Source organism: Cupressus sempervirens, chromosome 2 (assembly GCF_028749045.1).
Source record: "Cupressus sempervirens isolate cs-2001-9-10 chromosome 2, ASM2874904v1, whole genome shotgun sequence".
In the NCBI taxonomy this organism is placed as follows: Eukaryota; Viridiplantae; Streptophyta; class Pinopsida; order Cupressales; family Cupressaceae; genus Cupressus; species Cupressus sempervirens.
Genome location: NC_143119.1, coordinates 553,999,912 through 554,019,911, shown reverse-complemented (window position 1 = coordinate 554,019,911; position 20,000 = coordinate 553,999,912). Strand labels below are relative to the sequence as shown.

General features: G+C 49.7%; 1 pseudogene; it reads left to right on the top strand.

The window, feature by feature from the left end:
• The first annotated feature begins 19,064 nt into the window (after positions 1-19,064).
• Positions 19,065-20,000, top strand: part of LOC149573615 (18S ribosomal RNA) — a 1,362-nt pseudogene continuing 426 nt past the window's right edge.

The following is a 20,000-nucleotide window of genomic DNA, read 5'->3' as shown; positions in this document are numbered from 1 at the left end:
TTTTGCCTTACGAGGCCTATCATGATCTCTTTTTATAAAGAAAATTCTCAAATCGGATCATTTCGGCTACCCTACCTCGAATCTGGCTAGCTAGGCGTAAGGCCTTGAGTCAGCTCGGCAATACATGAACTGAAACTTGTGCGTGATCCAAAAGTGGGTAACTTGTTTTTTTTTTTTTTTGTAATGCCCAAAATTTAGCGCTTTTCGCTCTACAGGGCCTCCCATGATTTTTTTTGTTTTTTTTTTTTTTTCCCCTCGTCGACCCACTCTGGCGACCCAGTCGGGTCGCCCAAGGCTGGGGCGACGGAGATGGGTTGACCTAGTCAGGTGACCCAAGTTGGGTCGACCCAAGCGTGCGATCCTGGCTGGGGATAGTAAGTCGATTCTATAAGTTTCCTGCCCAATTTTGCTAGCCAGGTCGGCTCACCAAGTCATCTAACCATGTGGTCTTTGCCAAATCAAGAATTGACTCTTTCTGTCCACTCACAGCTCGTCAAGCCGGCTCACCAAGATGACTTACCGTCTCGCCTCACCAGGTTGCCCCACCAGGTCGCCTCTTCTTTAAGACCGCTCACCATGTTGGCTCCCCAGGTCACCTCACCGAGTCAACTATTCAGGTTGCCTCACCAAGTTGACCCCTTAAGTTCACTCACCAAGTCAGCTCCCTAAGTCAACTCACCAAGTTGAATCACCTAGTCGTTTTACCACCTTGCCCCAGCAGGTGTGCTCGCCAAGTTGCCCCACTGAGTTGCTTCTCTAAGCCCACTCACCATTTCAGCTCACCAAGTTGGTTGTTCAAGTACATTGCCAAGTAAACTCTTTAAGTTCGCTCACCAGGTCAGCCCCCCCAAGTCGCCTCTTTAAGTTCGTTCGCCAGGTTGGCCCGCCCAAGTCGCATCAGTGGGCTAACTCGCCGAGTCACCTCACGAAGTTGACTCTTTAAGTGCGCTCACCAAGTTATCTCACCAAGTTGACTCACCATCTCGCCTCGATAAGTTGGCTTGCCGAGTTACCCCACCAAGTCATCGCCTCTTTAAGCCCGCTCACCGTGTCAGCTCGTCAGGTCGGCTCACCAAGTTGACTAATCAAGTAGGCCCACCAAGTTGCCTCAAGGATAGCTCCTCACCATGAGTCGCCTCACCATGTTGACTTAATGAGTCACCTCACCATGTTGACTCTTTGAGCCCGCTCGCCAGGTCGCCTCACCAAGTCGACTCGAGTACGTTGCCAAGTCAACTCTTTAAGTTCGCTCACCAGGTCGACTCGCCAGGTCAGCTCACCATGTCATCTCAACGAACCAACTCCCCGAGTCGCCTCACCATGTCGGCTCTCTAATACCACTCGCCAAGTCACCCCACCAACTCGCCCCGTTAGGCCCACTCACCACATCGACCTGTTAGGCCCACTCTCACCAAGTGGACTCTTTAAGTCTGCTCATAAAGTCGATCCACCAAGTACTCTCACCAAGTCGACTCTTTAAGTCCTTTCATCGAGTCACCCCACCAAGTACTCTCACCAAGTCAACTCTTTAGGTCCGTTCATAGAGTCACCCCAGCAAGTTGACCCTTCAAGTGCGTTCATCAAGTCACCCCACCAAGTCGACTCTTTAAGTTCATTCATCAAGTCACCCCGCCAGGTCAGCCCACAAATTACTCTCACCAAGTCGACTCTTTAAGTTCATTCATCAAGTCACCCCGCTAGGTCGGCCAACCAAGTGGACTCTTTAAGTTCATTCATGAAGTCACTCTGCCAAGTCGGCCCACCAGGTCGACTCTTTAAGTTCGTTCATCAAGTCACCCTGCCAGGTCAGCCCACCAACTACTCTCACCAAGTCGACTCTATAAGTTTGCTCACCAAGTCACCCCGCTAGGTCGGCCCACCAAGTACTCTCACCAGGTTGACTCTTTAGGTTTGTTCATCAGGGCACCCCACCGAGTACTCTCACCAAGTCGACTCTTTAAGTTCGTTCATCAAGTCACCCCGCCAGGTTGGCCCACCAAGTACTCTCACCAAGTCGACCCTTTAAGTTTGGTCATCAACTCACCCTGCCAGGTCGGCCCACCAAGTACTCTCACAAAGTTGACTCTTTAGGTTCGTTCATCAATTCACCCCACCAGCTCGGCCCACCAAGTTCTCTCACCAGGTCGACTCTTTAAGTTCATTGATCAAGTCACCCCGCCAGTTCGACCCACCAAGTACTCTCACAAAGTTGACTCTCTAAGTTCGTTCATCAAGTCACCCTGCCAGGTCAGCCCACCAAGTACTCTCACCAAGTCACCCCGCTAGTTCGACCAACCAAGTCAACTCTTTAAGTTCGTTCATCAAGTCACCTGGCCAAGTCGGCCCACCAAGTCGACTCTTTAAGTCCGTTCATCAAGTCACGTGATAAGGTCAATCCACCGAGTACTCTCACCAAGTCGACTCTTTAAGTTTCTTCATCAAGTCACCCGGCCAGGTCGGCCCACCAAGTCACCAAGTACTCTCACCAAGTCGACTCTCTAAGTCCGTTCATCAAGTCACCCCACCAGGTCGGCCCACCAAGTCGAATCTTTAAGTCCGTTCATCAAGTCACCCCACCAAGTACTCTAACCAAGTCGATTCTTCAAGTGCGTTCATCAAGTCACCTGACCAACTACTCTCACCAAGTTGACTCTTTAACTATGTTCATCAAGTCACCCCACCAAGTTGACTCTTCAAGTGCGTTCATCAAGTCACCCCACCAAGTAATCTCACCAATTCGACTCTTTAAGTCTTTTCATCAAGTCACCACACCAAGTACTCTCACCAAGTCAACTCTTTAGGACCGTTCATCAAGTCACCTCGCCAAGTCGACCCTTGAAGTTCATTCATCAAGTCACCCCACCAAGTACTCCCACCAAGTTGACTCTTTAAGTCAGTTCACGAAGTCACCCAACTAGGTCGGCCCACCAAGGACTCTCACCAAGTCGACTCTCTAAGTCTGTTCATCAGGTCACCCCACCGAGTACTCTCACCAAGTCAACTCTTTAGGTCCGTTCATCAAGTCACCCCACAAAGTTGACCCTCTAAGTTCGTTCATCGAGTCACTCGACCAAGTCGACTGTTTAAGTCCTTTCATCAAGTCACCCCGCCAACCCGACTCTTTAAGTCCGTTCATCAAGTCACCAAAACAACTACTCTCACCAAGTCGACTCTATAAGTCCGTTCATCAAGTCGGCCCACCAAGTACTCCCATCAAGTCGAATCTTTAAGTCCATTCATTAGTTCACCCCGCCAAGTACTCTCACCAAGTCAACTCTTTAGGTCTGGTCATCAAGTCACTCCACCAAGTCGACCCTTTAAGTCCGTTCATCAAGTCACCCCGCTGAGTTGCTTCTCTAAGCCCACTCACCATGTCAGCTCACCAAGTCGGTTGTTCAAGTACGTTTCCAAGTCAACTCTTTAAGTTTGCTCACCAGGTCAGCCCGCCCAAGTCGCCTCTTTAAGTTCGTTCGCCAGGTCGGCCCGCCCAAGTCGCATCAGCGGGCTAACTCGCTGAGTCACCTCGCGAAGTTGACTCTTTAAGTGCGCTCACCAAGTCAGCTCACCAAGTCAACTCACCATCTCGCCTCGATAAGTTGGCTTGCCGAGTTACCCCACCAAGTCGTCGCCTCTTTAAGCCCACTCACCATGTCAGCTCGTCAGGTTGGCTCACCAAGTCGACTAATCAAGTAGGCCCACCAAGTCACCTCAAGGATAGCTCCTCACCATGAGTCGCCTCACCATGTTGACTCAATGAGTCGCCTCACCATGTTGACTCTTTGAGCCCGCTCGCCAGGTCGCCTCACCAAGTTGACTCTTTAGGTCCGTTCATAAAGTCACCCCACCAAGTCGACCCTTCAAGTGCGTTCATCAAGTCACCCCACCAATTACTCTCACCAATTCGACTCTTTAAGTCTTTTCATCAAGTCACCACACCAAGTAAGCTCACCAAGTCAACTCTTTAGGACCGTTCATCAAATCACCTCGCCAAGTCGACCCTTGAAGTTTGTTCATCAAGTCACCCCACCAAGTACTCCCACCAAGTTGACTCTTTAAGTCAGTTCACGAAGTCACCCAACCAGGTCGGCCCACCAAGGACTCTCACCAAGTCGACTCTCTAAGTCTGTTCATCAGGTCACCCCACCGAGTACTCTCACCAAGTCAACTCTTTAGGTCCATTCATCAAGTCACCCCGCAAAGTCAACCCTCTAAGTTCGTTCATCGAGTCACCCGACCAAGTCGACTCTTTAAGTCCTTTCATCAAGTCACCCCACCAAGCTGACTCTTTAAGTCCATTCATCAAGTCACCAGAACAACTACTCTCACCAAGTCGACTCTATAAGTCTGTTCATCAAGTCAGCCCACCAAGTACTCCCACCAAGTCGACTCTTTAAGTCTGTTCATCAGTTCACCCCGCCAAGTACTCTCACCAAGTCAACTCTTTAGGTCCGTTCATCAAGTCACCCCGCCAAGTCAACCCTTTAAGTCTATTCATCAAGTCGCCCCGCTGAGTTGCTTCTCTAAGCCCACTCACCATGTCAGCTCACCAAGTCGGTTGTTCAAGTACATTGCCAAGTCAACTCTTTAAGTTCACTCACTAGGTCAGCCCCCCCAATTCACCTCTTTAAGTTCGTTTGCGAGGTCAGCCTGCCCAAGTCGCATCAGCGGGCTAACTCACCGAGTCACCTCACGAAGTTGACTCTTTAAGTGCGCTCACCAAGTCAGCTCACCAAGTCGACTCACCATCTCGCCTCAATAAGTTGGCTTGTCGAGTTACCCGACCAAGTTGTCACCTCTTTAAGCCCTCTCACCGTGTCAGCTCATCAGGTCGGCTCACCAAGTCGACTAATCAAGTAGGCCCACCAAGTCACCTCAAGGATAGCTCCTCACCATGAGTCGCCTAACCATGTTGACTCAATGAGTCACCTCACCATGTTGACTCTTTGAGCCCGCTCGCCAGGTTGCCTCACCAAGTTGACTCAAGTACGTTGCCAAGTCGACTCTTTAAGTTCACTCACCAGGTCAACTCGCCAAGTCAGCTCACCATGTCATCTCAACGAACCAACTTGCCGAGTCGCCTCACCATGTCGGCTCTCTAATACCACTCGCCAAGTCGCCCCACCAACTTGCCTCGTTAGGCCCACTCACCACATCGCCCCGTTAGGCCCACTCTCACCAAGTGGACTCTTTAAGTCCACTCATAAAGTCGAGCCACCAAGTACTCTCACCAAGTCGACTCTTTAAGTCCTTTCATCGAGTCACCCCACCAAGTACTCTCACCAAGTCAACTCTTTAGGTCCGTTCATAGAGTCACCCCACCAAGTCGACCCTTCAAGTGCGTTCATCAAGTCACCCCACCAAGTCGACTCTTTAAGTTCATTCATCAAGTCACCCCGCCAGGTCAGCCCACAAATTACTCTCACCAAGTCGACTCTTTAAGTTCGTTCATCAAGTCACCCCGCCAGGTCGGCCCACCAAGTCAACTCTTTAAATCCTTTCATCAAGTCACCCTGCCAAGCCGACTCTTTAAGTCCGTTCATCAAGTCACCAGAACAACTACTCTCACCAAGTCGACTCTATAAGTCCGTTCATCAAGTTGGCCCACCAAGTACTCCCACCAAGTTGACTCTTTAAGTCCGTTCATCAGTTCACCCTGCCAAGTACTCTCACCAAGTCAACTATTTAGGTCCGTTCATCAAGTCACCCCGCCAAGTCGACCCTTTAAGTCTGTTCATCAAGTTGCCCCGCTGAGTTGCTTCTCTAAGCCCACTCACCATGTCAGCTCACCAAGTCGGTTGTTCAAGTACGTTGCCAAGTCAACTCTTTAAGTTCGCTCACCAGGTCAGCCTGCCCAAGTCACCTCTTTAAGTTCATTCGCCAGGTCGGCCCGCCCAAGTCACATCAACGGGCTAACTCGCCGAGTCAGGTCAGCTCACCAAGTCGACTAATCAAGTAGGCCCACCAAGTCGCCTCAAGGATAGCTCCTCACCATGAGTCGCCTCACCATGTTGACTCTTTGAGCCCACTCGCCAGGTCGCCTCACCAAGTCGACTCGAGTACGTTGCCAAGTCAACTCTTTAAGTTTGCTCGCCAGGTTGACTCGCCAAGTCAGCTCACCATGTCATCTCAACGAACCAACTCACCGAGTCGCCTCACCACATCAGCTCTCTAATACCACTCGCCAAGTCACCCCACCAACTTGCCTCGTTAGGCCCACTCACCACATCGTCCCATTAGGCCCACTCTCACCAAGTGGACTCTTTAAGTCTGCTCATAAAGTCGAGCCACCAAGTACTCTCACCAAGTTGACTCTTTAAGTCCTTTCATCGAGTCACCCCACCAAGTACTCTCACCAAGTCAACTCTTTAGGTCCGTTCATAGAGTCACCCCACCAAGTCGACCCTTCAAGTGTGTTCATCAAGTCACCCCACCAAGTCGACTCTTTAAGTTCATTCATCAAGTCACCCCGCCAGGTCAGCCCACAAATTACTCTCACCAAGTTGACTCTTTAAGTTCGTTCATCAAGTCACCCCACCAGGTTGGCCCACCAAGTGGACTCTTTAAGTTCGTTCATGAAGTCACTCTTCCAAGTTGGCCCACCAGGTCGACTCTTTAAGTTCGTTCATCAAGTCACCCCGCCAGGTCAGCCCACCAACTACTCTCACCAAGTCGACTCTTTAAGTTTGCTCACCAAGTCACCCCGCCAGGTCGGCCCACCAAGTACTCTCACCAGGTCGACTCTTTAGGTTTGTTCATCAGGGCACCCCACCGAGTACTCTCACCAAGTCGACTCTTTAAGTTCATTCATCAAGTCGCCCCGCCAGGTCGGCCCACCAAGTACTCTCACCAAGTTGACCCTTTAAGTTCAGTCATCAACTCACCCCGCCAGGTCGGCCCACCAAGTACTCTCACAAAGTCGACTCTTTAAGTTCATTCATCAATTCACCCCGCCAGCTCGGCCCACCAAGTTCTCTCACCAGGTCGACTCTTTAAGTTCTTTCATCAAGTCACCCTGCCAGTTCGACCCACCAAGTACTCTCTCAAAGTCGACTCTCTAAGTTCGTTCATCAAGTCACCCTACCAGGTCAGCCCACCAAGTACTCTCACCAAGTCACCCCGCTAGTTCGACCCACCAAGTCGACTCTTTAAGTTCATTCATCAAGTCACCCAGCCAAGTCGGCCCACCAAGTTGACTCTTTAAGTCCATTCATCAAGTCATGTGACCAGGTTAGCCCACCGAGTACTCTCACCAAGTCGACTCTTTAAGTTTGTTCATCAAGTCACCTGGCCAGGTCGGCCCACCAAGTCACCAAGTACTCTCACCAAGTCAACTCTCTAAGTCCGTTAATCAATTCACCCTGCCAGGTCGGCCCACCAAGTCGAATATTTAAGTCCGTTCATCAAGTCACCCCACCAAGTACTCTAACCAAGTCAATTCTTCAAGTGCGTTCATCAAGTCACCCGAGCAACTACTCTCACCAAGTTGACTCTTTAACTATGTTCATCAACTCACCCCACCAAGCACTCTCACCACGTCAACTCTTTAGGTCCGTTCATAAAGTCACCCCACCAAGTCGACCCTTCAAGTGCGTTCATCAAGTTACCCCACCAAGTACTCTCACCAATTTGACTCTTTAAGTCTTTTCATCAAGTCACCACACCAAGTACTCTCACCAAGTCAACTCTTTAGGACCGTTCATCAAGTCACCTCACCAAGTCGACCCTTGAAGTCCATTCATCAAGTCACCCCACCGAGTACTCTCACCAAGTCAACTCTTTAGGTCCGTTCATCAAGTCACCAGAACAACTACTCTCACCAAGTCGACTCTATAAGTCCGTTCATCAAGTCGTCCCACCAAGTACTCCCACCAAGTCAACTCTTTAAGTCCGTTCATTAGTTCACCCTGCCAAGTACTCTCACCAAGTCAACTCGTTAGGTCCGTTCATCAAGTCACCCTGCCAAGTCGACCCTTTAAGTCCGTTCATCAAGTCGCCCCGCTGAGTACTCTCACCAAGTTGACCCTTTAAGTCCTTTCATCAAGTCTCCCCACCAAGTCGACTCTTCAAGTCCGTTCATCAAGTCACCAGAACAAGTAATCTAACCAAGTCGACTCTTTAAGTCTGTTCATAAAGTCACCCCACCAGGTCAGCCCACCAAGTACTCCCACCAAGTTGACTCTTTATGTTCGTTCATCAGTTCACCCCACCAAGAACTCTCACCAAGTTGACTCTTTAAGTCTGCTCATCACATCGAGCCACCAGGTACTCTCACCAAGTCGACTCTTTGAGTCTATTCATCAAGTCGCCCCACCAAGTACTCTAACCAAGTCGATTCTTCAAGTGCGTTCATCAAGTCGCCCCACCAAGTAGTCTCACCAAGTCGACTCTTTAAGTCCTTTCATCGAGTCACCTCGCCAAGTACTCTCACCAAGTTAACTCTTTAGGTCCGTTCATAGAGTCAACCCACCAATTTGACCCTTCAAGTGCGTTCATCAAGTCACCCTGCCAGGTCAGCCCACCAAGTCGTATCTCTAAGTTCGTTCATCAAGTCACCGTTCCGATCTGGGTGAGCCGTTCTGGCTGAGCCATGCTGGCCGAGCCGATCTGGGCGAGCCATTCTGGCCGAGCCGATCTGGCCGAGCCGATCTGGGCGAGCCATTCTGGCTGAGCCGATCTGGGTGACCCGTTCTGGCCGAGCCATGCTGGCCGAGCCATTCTGGTCGGGCCATGCTGGCCGAGCCGATCTGGCCGAGCCATGCTGGTCGAGCCGATCTGGGCGAGCCGTTCTGGCTGAGCCATTTTGGCTGAGCCATGGTGGCCGAGCCGATCTGGGCGAGCCGTTATGGCCGAGCTCCAAAAACGGTGTCGTGGATGGCTGTTTGGTCGCCTCTGTGCCAAGTCGATCAGCACAAAATTGGGAATGGTTCGAGAGCGGTTGTCATTCCAATGTGTCATCGGGATGTCTTGGAACATGGCCTTTCAAGGGCGAGCTCGCGTCTAGCACTTGGATTGTGCGTCGTCACAAGTGAATGGGGAGATCTCTTTGTGAATGGCGGCATGGCGATTACAAGAGAAAATTGACTTAGTAGTCGGAGCATTGGCCTCAGGCCATTGTGAAGGCCTTGCAATTTCTCTATAATTGCAACCTATGTTTGCGCAGTAGCAGAGTTTGCATGTAAGATTGGCCTTTGTTCTTGACAGTTCCAAGTACTCTCACCGATCACCAAGTCACCATGCTGGTCAACCCAATCTGGCCAAGCCAATCTGGGCGAGCCATGCTGGCCGAGCCAAGCTGGCCGAGCCGATCTGGGTGAGCCATGTTGGCCGACCCGATCTGGGCGAGCCATTCTGGCCGACCCGATCCGGCCGAGCTCCAAAAATGGTGTCGTGGATGGCTGTTTGGTCACATTTTTCATTGAATTGGATTTTTAAGGGAGTTGTCCGTTCTATCGCAGATTTCTAATGCAGAGCGAGCCTTGCACTAATAGCTTATATAGGAGAGGTTGTTGCCGTGAGCCTCTCCCATGCCCCTTTCATTGATTCAACATTGGTGTCTAGGCGGATCGGATTGTTGGGTTTTCAAACAGTGTATGCTGATGTTGAATCAATGAAAGGGGCATGAAGCGATCTCAGTGCTTTTCCTCGGCTCTCCTTTAGATCATGTTTTCCGAAGGCTCAATTTTGGAAAAGGTGAGGCAGCGGTTGCCAATCCATGGCATGTGTTTTTGGTGATTTTAAAACTTGATCTAAACGTGAGCCCTTGTCTAGCACTCCGGTGTTGCTTGGTATAATGGCAATTTGCTATGGGTTCTCGGTGCTCTAGCAATTTTTCATGGTGTACTTGTCGCAGCTACATGGGAGCTTTAATATCGAAAGCTCTCGATGAAAAATGGTGGTCGAGCCATGCTGGCCGACCCGATCTGGCTTAGCCGTTTTTGTCGACCTGATCTGGCTCTCGTTTCTCACTCCATCGGCACAAATTCGGGAGTTGTTCGACAGCGGTTGGCATTCCAATGTGTCATTGCGGTGATCTGGAGAGCAATGCTAAGTGCGGGAGCTTGCGTCTAGCATTTGGGGATGTTTGTGCAAGCGAGCAGGGGAGCTTCTCTTATCGGAACCTCTCTGTGGCCTTTGAATATAGACCCAGTGCTGACGATATCGATGGATACAAGCCTTGGATTATAAAATTGTTCAGCTAACATTGGTTTTTGTGAGAGAAGGGTATGAAAGCACTTCTCGATCAATATGCGGGAGTTCCCTAAGATCGCCTCTGTGCCAACTCGATTTGCACAACATTGGGAATGGTTCGACAGCGGTTGTCATTCCAATGTGTCATCGGGATGTCTTGGAATGCGGCCTTTCAAGGGCGAGCTCGCGTCTAGCACTTGGATTGTGTGTCGTCACAAGTGAATGGGGAGATCTCTCTATGAATGGCGGCATGTTAGATTGGCCTCTATTCTTGACAGTTTGAAGTAGTCTCACCGAGTCAGCAAGTCACCATGTTGGCCGAGCTGATCTGGCCGAGCCATGCTGGCCGAGCCGATCTGGGCGAGCCATTCTGGCCGAGCCGATCTGGGCGAGCTCCAAAAACGGTGTCATGGATGGCTGTTTGGTCACATTTTTCATTGAATTGGATTTTTAAGGTTTTTATCCATGCTATCATAGATTTCTAATGCAGAGCGAGCCTTGCACTAATAGCTTATATAGGAGAGGTTGTTGCCGTGAGCCACTCCCATGCCCCTTTCATTGATTCAACATTGGTGTCTAGGCGGATCGGATTTTTGGGTTTTCAAATGGTGTATGCTGATGTTGAATGAATGAAAGGGGCATGAAGCAATCTTAGTGCTTTTCCTCAGCTCTCCTTTAGATCATGTTTTCTGATGACTCAATTTTGGGAAAGGTGAGGCAGCGGTTGCCAATCCATGGCGTGTCTTTTTGGTGACTTTAAAACTTGATCTAAACATGAGCCCTTGTCTAGCACTTCGGCGTTGCTTGGTATAATGGCAATTTGCTATGGGTGCTCGGCGCTCTAGAAATTTTGTCATGGTGTACTTATCGCTGCTACATGGGAGCTTTAATATCGAAAGCTCTCGACGAAAAATGGTGGCCGAGCCATGCTGGCCGACCCGATCTGGCTTAGCCATTTTCGTCGACCCGATCTGGCTCTTCTTTCTCACTCCATCGGCACAAATTCGAGAGTTGTTCAACAGCGGTTGTCATTCCAATGTGTCATTGTGGTGATCTGGAGAGCGATGCTAAGGGTGGGAGCTTGCGTCTAGCATTTGGGGATGTTTGTGCAAGAGAGCAGGGGAGCTTCTCTTATCGGAACCTCTCCGTGGCCTTTGAATATAGACCCAGTGCCGAAGATATCGATGGATATGAGCCTTGGATTCTAAAATTGTTCTGCTAATGTTGGTTTTTGTGAGAGATGGGTACGAAAGCACTTCCCGATTGATTTGCGGGAGCTACCTAAGATCGCCTCTGTGCCAACTCGATCGGCACAACATTGGGAATGGTTCGACAGTGGTTGTCGTTCCAATGTGTCATCGGGATGTCTTGGAACACGACCTTTCAAGGGCGAGATCGCGTCTAGCACTTGGATTGTGCATCATCACAAGTGAATGGGGAGATCTCTCTGTGAACGGCGGCATGGTGATTGCAAGAGAAAATTGACTTAGTAGTCAGAGCATTGGCCTTGGGCCATTGTGACGGCCTTGAAATTTCTTTATAATTGCAACCTATGTTTGCGCAGTAGCAGAGTTTACATGTAAGATTGGCCTTTGTTCTTGACAGTTCCAGGAGATGACCTCCGGAACTTTTGGATTGGGCCCCTTCAAGGTGAAATTCATCCAGTTGATCGGATGAGCTCAATGACCATTTCACTCCCTTGGCTCCATGAATTCAAATCCCATCCAGCTGCCGTGAAGCCATCCCGATTTTTCTATGCGAGGGCTCTCTCCCCAGAGTTGTTCTCTTTGCAACAACTTCTTTGGCAAAAAAATTTTGAAATGGTTCGGCAGCGGTTGTCATTCCAATGGTGCCGTTGTGGTGGTTTCTTGGACAGCGAACTGAAGGGCGAGCCATCATCTAGTAGTTGGGTTGCACATCATGGGTGACAAGGGAGCCTTTGTAATCGAAAGCTCCCCATGACCATTCGATGAGAAGAGCCATGCTTGTGTGAGCAAGGACGAATGTAGCCTCGGATTCCAAATGAAATCAACAACATCGGATCTATATATAAGAGCGGATTGAAGCAGCAGCCCGTTTGCCATGCGCGGCTCCCCAAAGTTGCTCGTCTTTCTCACTCCATCAGCACAAATTTGGGAGTTGTTCGATAGCAGTTGTCGTTCCAATGTGTCATTGTGGCGATCTGGAGAGCGATGCTAAGGGCAGGAGCTTGTGTCTAGCATTTGGGATGTTTGTGCGAGCGAGCAGGGGAGCTTCTCTTATCGGAACCTCTCCGTGGCCTTTGAATATATAGACCCAGTGCCGACGATATCGATGGATATGAGCCTTGGATTCTAAATTTGTTCAAAGCTAAGATTGGTTTTTGTGAGAGATGGGTACGAAAGCACATCCCGATTGCTACGCGGGAGATCCCTAAGGTTGCCTCTGTGCCAACTCGATTGGCACAACATTGGGAATGGTTCGACAGCAGTTGTCGTTCCAATGTGTCATCGGGGGATGTCTTGGAAAGTGGCCTGGCCTTTCAAGGGCGAGCTCGCATCTATCACTTGGATTGTGCATCACGTCACAAGTGAATGGGGAGATCTGTTTGTGAATGGCGGCATGGTGATTGCAAGAGAAAATTGACTTAGTCAGAGGATTGGCCTTGGGCCAATGTGATGGCCTGGCAATTTCTCTTTAATTGCAACCTATGTTTGCGCAGTAGCAGAGTTTGCAAGTAAGATGGTCCTTGTTCTTGAGAGTTCTAGGAGATGACCTCCAGAACTTTTGGATTGGGCCCCTTCAAGGTAAAATTCATCCAGTTGATCAGATGAGCTCGATGACCATTTCAGTCTGTTGGCTCCATGAATTCACATCTCCTAACCGATGAAAATCTTTTGCTCCTTAGTTTTTTAAGGTGGATGTCAGTGTGTTTGCTAATTTCTAATGCAGAGCGAGCCTCACACTAATAGCTTATATAGGAGAGGTGGTTGCCGCGAGCCTCTCCCATGCCCCTCTCATTGATTCAACGTCGGTGTCAAGGTGGATGGATATGTCAGATTTTGAAATGGTGGACGCCGACGTTGAATCAATTAGAGGGGCATGAAGCTCACCCTGGATGTGCTATTCCTCGACTCTCCTTTAGATCATGTTTTCTTCTCACTCAGCTAGCACAATTTCGGAAAAAGGTTTGGCAGCGGTTGCCATCCCTCACCGCATCTACTTGGTGATTTTAAAACTCGATCTAAAATGGGAGCCCTCGCCTAGCACCTCCATCCAGTGTTGCTTGGGTATTGCATAAAATTATGCCAATGGTGCGAATCCCCCAACGAATTCCTATGCTTGGACCCTCTCTTAGATCACCTTCTTCGATCACTCGACCGATGCAACTATGGAAGAGACTTGGCAGCGGTTCCCATTCTACAGCGCATCTGTTCAGCGATTTCAAAGTTGATCTAATGGCGAGCCCTTGTCTCTAGCCATGAGGTGGGTGCTTAGCGCTCTAGCAAAATTTTTTGCATGCCTATCGCGGCTACAATGGGAGAGGTGGTTGCCGCGAGCCTCTCCCGTGCCCCCCTCATTGATTCAATGCCGCTGTCAGGGTGGATGGATATGTCGGATTTTTAAATGGTGGATGCCGATGTTGAATCAATTAGAGGGGCATGAAGCCCACCCTCGAGGGTTCTATTCATGGACTCTCCTTTAGATCATGTTTTCTTGTAACTCAGCTGGCGCAATTTTGGAAAAAAGTTTTGGCAGCGGTTGCCAGCCCTCACCGCGTCTACTTGGTGATTTTAAAACTCGATCAAAAATGGGAGCCCTCATCTAGCACCTTCGCCCAGTGTTGCTCGGGTATTGCATAAATTTATGCCATCGGCGTGAATCCCCCAACAAATGCCTACACTTGGACCCTCTCTTAGATCACCTTCTTCGATCACTCGACCGACGCAACTACGGAATAGACTTGGCAGCGGTTGCCATTCTACAGCGCGTCTGTTCAGTGATTTCAAAGTTGATCTAATGGCAAGCCCTTGTCTCTACCCATGAGGTGGGTGCTTGGTGCTCTAGCAAAATTTTTTGCGTGCCTATCGCAGCTACAACGGGAGAGGTGGTTGCCGCGAGCCTCTCCCGTGCTCCCCTCATTGATTCAACACCATTGTCAGGGTGGATGGATATGTCATATTTTGAAACGGTGGACACCGACGTTGAATCAATTAGAGGGGCATGAAGCCCACCCTCGAGGGTGCTATTCCTGGACTCTCCTTTAGATCATGTTTTCTTGTCACTCAGGCGCAATTTTAGAAAAAGGTTTGGCAGCGGTTGCCAGCCCTCACTGCGTCTACTTGGTGATTTTAAAACTCGATCTAAAATGGGAGCCCTCGTCTAGCACCTCCATCCGGTGTTGCTCGGGTATTGCATAAATTTATGCCATCGGCGCAAATCCCCCAACGAATGCCTATGCTTGGACCCTCTCTTAGATCACCTTCTTTGATCACTCGACCGACGCAACTACAGAAGAGACTTGGCAGCGGTTGCCAGTCTACAGCACGTCTGTTTAGCGATTTCGAAGTTGATCTAATGGAGAGCCCTTGTCTCTAGCCATGAGGTGGGTGCTTGGTGCTCTAGAAAAATTTATTGCATGCCTATCGTGGCTACAACGGGAGAGGTGGTTGTCGCGAGCCTCTCCCATGCCCCCCTCATTGATTCAACGCCGCTGTCAGGGCGGATGGATATGTCAGATTTTGAAACGGTGGACGCCGACGTTGAATCAATTAGAGGGGCATGAAGCCCACCCTCGAGGGTGCTATTCCTAGACTCTCCTTTAGATCATGTTTTCTTGTCACTCAGCTGGCGCAATTTCGGAAAAAGGTTTGGCAGCGGTTGCCAGCCCTCACCGCATCTACTTGGTGATTTTAAAACTCGATCTAAAACGGGAGCCCTCGTCTAGCACCTCCATCCGGTGTTGCTTGGGTATTGCATAAATTTATGCCATCAGCACGAATCCCCCAATGAATTCCTACGCTTGGACCCTCTCTTAGATCACCTTCTTCGATCACTCAACCGATGCAACTACGGAAGAGACTCGGCAGCGGTTTCCATTCTATAGCGCGTCTGTTCAGAGATTTCGAAGCTGATCTAATGGCGAGCCCTTGTCTCTAGCCATGAGGTGGGTGCTTGGCACTCTAGCAAAATTTTTTTGTGTGCCTACCACAGCTACAAGGGGAGAGGTGGTTGCCGCGAGTCTCTCCCGTGCCCCCCTCATTGATTCAACGTCGCTATCAGGGTGGATGGATATGTCGGATTTTGAAACGGTGGACGCCGATGTTGAATCAATTAGAGGGGCATGAAGCCCGCCCTCGAGGGTGCTATTTCAAGAAAAGGTTTTCTTGTCACTCAGCTGGTGCAATTTCGGAAAAGGGTTTGGCAGCGGTTGCCAGCCCTCATCGCGTCTACTTGGCAATTTTAAAACTCGATCTAAAATGGGAGCCCTCGTCTAGCACCTCTGTCTGGTATTGCTCGGGTATTGCATAATTTTTTTCTATCGGCGCGAATCCCCCAATGAATCCCTAGCCTTGGACTCTCTCTTAGATCACCTTCTTCGATCACTCGACCGATGCAATTACGGAAGAGGCTTGGCTACGGTTGCCATTCCATAGTGCATCTGTTCAGCGATTTCGAAGTTGATCTACTAATGGCGAGCCCTTCTCTAGCCATGAGGTGGGTGCTTGGGGCTCTAGCAATTTTTTGTGTGCCTATCGCGGCTAGAATGGGAGCTTTGATAACAAAATTTCTCGGTGACCCTCCCCAATAGAAATTAGTGCTGGTTTTCGCGAAAGACCCGTTATTCGGATTTTTGGAATATTGGCACCAGCATCGTTTCTATTGGGAGGGCTGTGAAGCCATCCCGATTTTGCTATGCGAGGGCTCTCTCCCCAGAGTCGTTCTCTATGCAACAACTTCTTTGGCACAAAATTTTTAGAATGGTTTTGCAGTGGTTGTCGTTCCAATGGTGCCGTTGTGGTGGTTGCCTAGGCAGCGATTTGAAGGGCGACCCGTCCTCTAGCAGTTGGCTTGCGCATCACGAGTGACAAGGGAGCCTTTGTTATCGGAAGCTCCCCGTGGCCATTCGATTAGAAGAGCCATTTCTTGTTTGAGCAAGGATGAATGCAGCCTTAGATTCCAAATGAAATCAACAATTTTGGATCTATATAAGAGCAGAATGAAGCAGCAACATAGCCCGTTTGCTATGCGCGGCTCCCCAAAGTTGTTCTTCTTTCTCACTCCATTGCCACAATTTTGAGAGTTGTTCGACAGTGGTTGTCATTCCAATGTGTCATTGCGGTGATCTGGAGAGTGATGCTAAGGGTGGGAGCTTGTGTCTAGAATTTGGGATGTTTGTGCGAGCGAGCAGGGGAGCTTCTCTTATCGAAACCTCTCCGTGGCCTTTGAATATATAGACCCAGTGCCGATGATATCGATGGATGCAAGCCCTTGGATTCCAAATTTGTCCACAGCTAACATTGGTTTTTGTGAGAGATGGGCATGAAAGCACATCCCGATTGCTATGCGGGAGCTCCCTAAGGTCGCCTCTGTGCCAACTCGATCGGCACAACATTGGGAATGGTTCGACAGCGATTGACGTTCCAATGTGTCATCAGGGGATGTCTTGGAAAGTGGTCTTTCTTTCAAGGGTGAGCTCGCATCTAGACCTTGGATTGTGCGTCGTGTCACAAGTGAATGGGGAGATCTCTCTATGAATGGCGGCATGGTGATTGCAAGAGAAAATTGACTTAGTTGGAGCATTGGCCTCGAGCCATTGTGACGGCCTTGCAATTTCTCTTTAATTGCAACCTATGTTTGCACAGTAGCAGAGTTTGCATGTAAGATGGGCCTTGTTATTGAGAGTTCCAGGAGATGACCTCCAAAACTTTTGGATTGGGCCCCTTCAAGGTGAAATTCATCCAGCTGATCGGATGAAGCTCGATGTGCTTGTATCTATTCCGAGACGGTAATGATGGTCATTAATCTGTGGCGGTGAGTATTATCCCATTCAGTAATCGCAATGGCAGAGCTGGTGGGAAGTACTTGTCACTTTGTTTTGATGGATATACCCTATATGTAGGTGTCTGCATGGCTTGCAACACACTGCACATTTGGTGTTCGATTCTAAGATGCGCTTGTTGCTGAGTGTGTATGGAGTTGTATCTTTTAGCCAAGGGCTCCGTCTCATTGGCACATTCTATCATTGCATTTTTATCCTGCCCGGACGGCAAGAAGGAAAGAGATGGTTGCACGGGTGCATTGCTCGACATCCCTAATTTCATCAAGGGTCCACTCTCCACCCTAAGTTTTTGCCGATCGGTAGAGCCTTGGGATTGAGAGGGGGGCCGGCGAAAGGGTTGGTTGCCGCATAATTTATTCGCTAGTGCATTCTCGGTGCATGCTCGCCTCTTCACTGTCTCATCCTACAGAAGTGCATGGCACTGTCGTGAAAGCCTTTTGTGGTCTAGGCTAGTAGAAGCGTAGAGTATTACCGATAATTTTTGTTTGGATGCGGAAACTCTCCATGCCCTATCCTCCCCTGTGCGATCCGAACGGCTGCGGTTCATGGGTTCTGCAGGAGATACTCTTCTTCAGCTCCCCCCTAAAGAGAGCGTTCGGTGTTTGCATTGTGTGGACAAAAAGCCGAAGGCATTTCATCTCTCTCTTCAGATGCAAAATTCTGGGAGGGCTTGTCGAAGTATGGTCGTTTGTACGGGGTGCACCAAAAAGTGTGTAGGGGGCATATGCCTGGGAAATGGATGTCTCAGAGTGTCCTTACTCGGTCGCGTGTGCGGTGTACATCTTTGCATTACGACCCTGCTGCGAGCATTTGTGATTTGAGCATTTTGGGGGAACGGGTTTCATAAGAGATGTTCTTCTCAGGCTCCTGCGAACCAGAGCGCTCGTCTTTGCAATGCTCCGACAAGTACAGGCCCAACGTGTCTGTCTAGGGGAAGAAATCGCACGAATGCTTTTTTTTGAGATGTGGGTGCTTGCGGGTGGTTCCCTCGCAGTGCCAGTTCTTTGGTATGTGCATGTGCATGAGATTGAAGCTTGTCCGACAACGCTAGTGTGAGTGTTCAGCCGTAGGAACTTTTCTGTACCTGCGCTGGTAGATCATGTGTCACGGGGAACAGTTAGCGAGGCTGTGCTGGGAAAGGAGATATTTACCAGAGGTTAGACATGTCCGTGTATGCGGGTGGGCTCTCATCACCTATAAATGTGCGGAGGGGGTGTTGTTATACACGATGCCCTCAAGCGGCCTTATAATTGAGGTGGTCGCGTGCACAGTGATGCCCCCGCCAATCGCATAACCAGCCATGTTTTCGACTCGCACGACCCTTCACCCTACAGCACGGTGGTCTCCGTTCGCACTTTGGCAACCAGCTCTTCGTCATGGGAAAACGTTTGTTGCGATCAAGAAGGATTTTGTCTGTGTGGGTGCACCTCAATAGGCGTGTAGGAGGCATATGCCTGGGAAATGGATGTCTTTGAGTGGCCTTACAATTGAGCTGGTTACATGCGTGGTGCATCTCGTACAGACTCGAGGCTTCTTTCCAAGTAGTGGCGGCAGCGAGTTCAAGGGTAAAGGGTTCCATACGGGATGTTCTTCCCAGGTGCCTGTGAACCGAGGCTCCCTGTTTGGCCCTCTCCAGTCGATGATGGGACACTTTCTTCTTGTGCGAAATCTTTGAGCGTTGCGAGTCCTGCATGCGCTGTGAACGTCATTCTTGTTGCTTGTGCGGCGAATTATGTTTGGATGCATGACGGAGTGAATGCAAATTTCGGTTTCCCATCGTGGTGGGCATCCCTTGGCTGTAGCAGGTCTTGGGGGTCCCCTCGTTGTTAGAAGCTACCTGGTCGATCCTACCAGTAGTCATATGCTTGTCTCAAAGATTAAGCCATGCATGTCTAAGTATGAACTATTTCAGACTGTGAAACTGCGGATGGCTCATTAAATCAGTTATAGTTTCTTTGATGGTACTTTGCTACTCGGATAACCGTAGTAATTCTAGAGCACTGGCCCTCACGTCCAAGGAAGGCACCCTTTGTCATCACGGTCGGTCCGCCTTCTGGGTGTGCACTGGCCCTCACGTCCCTTCTGCCGGTGGCGTGTTCCTGGCCTTAATTGGCTGGGTCATAGTTTCGGCGCCATTACTTTGAAAAAATTAGAGTGCTCAAAGCAAGCCTACGCTCTGAATACATTAGCATGGAATAACGCGATAGGAGTCTGGTCCTATTCAGTTGGCCTTCGGGACTAGAGTAATGATTAATAGGGACTGTCGGGGGCATTTTTATTTCATTGTCAGAGGTGAAATTCTTGGATTTATGGAAGATGACCCACTGCGAAAGCATTTGCCAAGGATGTTTTCATTAATCAAGAATGAAAGTTGGGGGCTCGAAGATGATTAGATACCATCCTAGTCTCAACCATAAACGATGCCGACTAGGGATCGGCGGATGTTGCTCTAAGGACTCCGCCAGCACCTTCTGAGAAATCAGAATGTTTGGGTTCCGGGGGGAGTATGGTCGCAAGGCTGAAACTTAAAGGAATTGACGGAAGGGCAGCACTAGGAGTGGAGCCTGCGGCTTAATTTGACTCAATATGGGGAAACTTACCACGTCCAGACCTAGTAAGGATTGAGAGATTGAGAGCTCTTTCTTGATTCTATGGGTGGTGGTGCATGGCCGTTCTTAGTTGGTGGAGCGATTTGTCTGGTTAATTTTGTTAACGAACGAGACCTCAACCTGCTAACTAGCTACGCGGAGGTGACCCTTCGCGGCCAGCT